Genomic DNA, 1,950 nt, shown 5'->3' on the forward strand with positions numbered 1-1,950 from the left:
AAAAATTAATATTTGAGCTGAGTAAGAAAATGCTTTAAGAGAAACTGTATTCTAGCTCCCACTTTTGGGAAGCGAAAACAAAAACACATGAAAAAGGCAGAACAAAACCCAGAATATTCCAGTTTCCAAAGAATCCAAGAACTAATTTGGTGGGCTGGAGTGAGGGGTATTAGTTAATGCCTCTCCATTAACCTCATTTTTTCCTTGAATTTCATGGAAAGTACAGCTCAGGCCTACTGACAACAATAATCTGTCTTGTTAAAATTCAGCATCATTAAGTGTTCCAAAGCCCTTACTCCATACACATGAAACACATAAGTCCCCTTAAAAGAGACACTCCAGGAGGGACCAGGTGTGCCCACCCACGTGACTTGTTGAATGTGATCACATCCGAACCAAAGACCAGCTGCTTTCTTCTTGGTATGATAGTTTTTGGGATGCCAAAAAACAAAACAAACAAACTGAAAAAAACCCTGAAAAACCAAAAACCAAACCAAAACAAAAAACCCCACAGCCCTCCCAGGTTAGGGGTTGAGTTTTAGAAAAGATGCACTTCTTTAGGCCATGGACCAGAAAGTCCCTTCCAGGTCTGACGAAGAGCAAAAACCGCCTGTCCCAGCCCTCTGATCACTGAAGGAATGAACAAGACTGTGTGTTCCACAAATTCAAGTACAGCTGGGACCCTCACCCTCCGGTTTTTTTTGTTTGTTTGTTTTGTTTTGTTTTGTTTTTGGTAAGTATCCAACCATCTATAAATTCGTGGATAGAGCAGAGATGCATGGCGCAATGACTTTCATACTGGTTGTCTTTTTAATTTCATCAGTGAGAAGCATTTCCCAGTTGTAACTGCCCAAATCCAAGTTCTCAGCAGTTCCAACCCGTGGGATTGCGGTGTGGATATGGCTGGGACACTGGGTCCGTCCAGTGTCATACAGCAGTGAGGCAGGGCTCTACCAGCTGGCCCTGACAGCTTTGATATCACTAACCAAATTCTGAGCCAGGCAGATCCCAAAAATCTGTAGCAATGCAATGTCTATGAAAATACCAGTCACCATGGTTAAATTGTCCTGCAATCACTTCTCAAACTGGAGCACACAGCCTTTTGTGTAGATTACAATCTGCTGGTCAACTTATGTTTTTTGCCTGGCATCACAGCCACACTGAGTGTTGATGACATCTTCTGCAGGGTCTTTGGTGTAGCTGGAGAATGGCATGCCACATCGCTCAGGACTTGCGTAGGAATCTGTGCAATTGAAGCAAATATTTAGGTTCCAATCATCAGCTCCAAAAGCCTCACAGCACTGCCAGAACTTCAACAGGAAAGTGCTTTCCCGTATCGCTCCAATGCACCCTGCAAATCCCAAAATGAACATCACTCCTCCCACCAGGAGGAAGAGCCAGACTGGGTCAAAGCCTCCAAGATCGGTGGTGGACGAGATATTAGACAGAACTCCTTTTTCATTCCACGCCCACAGTCCAATTCCAAGAAATGCTATACCCAAGAACCAAAATATGACATTGAAGCCAAATATGAAGTATTTGATGCAACAACTGACTTCAAGACAGTTGTAGTGCTTCCCGGACATCCATCCTCTGGGTTTATGAAGACACTTTCCTTGGGCGGCCTGAGTTTGGAGCTCGGGAGCATCCTTGCTCAGAGTAGCCTGGAGGGAAGCAGGGGATCTTGGATGTAGCTCTGGGCGGCGCCGCGGCGGCCAGGGCCGAGAGCCGCGCGGGGACACACCGGTGGAGAGCAGCTCCCCCACCTCCAGCCCCCTGCGCGTCCAGGCCACCGAAGCCGGGGTGGCTGTGAGCTGGCAGAGAAGCCGTGCACTGCAAGCCCCCAGCCTCGCCGAAGCTGGCTCCGAGCCCAAGGCGAGAGCCCACGTCCGCCGGTCCGGGAGATAGGTCTCTCTGTTGGCCTCTGAGCTTCGGGCAAACGCGGCTGCG

At 48.1% G+C, this 1,950-nt stretch overlaps 1 pseudogene; it reads right to left on the reverse strand.

Moving 5' to 3' along the window:
- Positions 1-927: 927 nt before the first annotated feature.
- Positions 928-1,586, reverse strand: LOC116861996 (annotated as a pseudogene).
- Between the last annotated feature and the right edge of the window lie 364 nt (positions 1,587-1,950).

Source organism: Lontra canadensis, unplaced genomic scaffold (genome assembly GCF_010015895.1).
Source record: "Lontra canadensis isolate GAN:19392208 unplaced genomic scaffold, GSC_riverotter_1.0 scaffold217, whole genome shotgun sequence".
NCBI lineage: Eukaryota > Metazoa > Chordata > Mammalia > Carnivora > Mustelidae > Lontra > Lontra canadensis.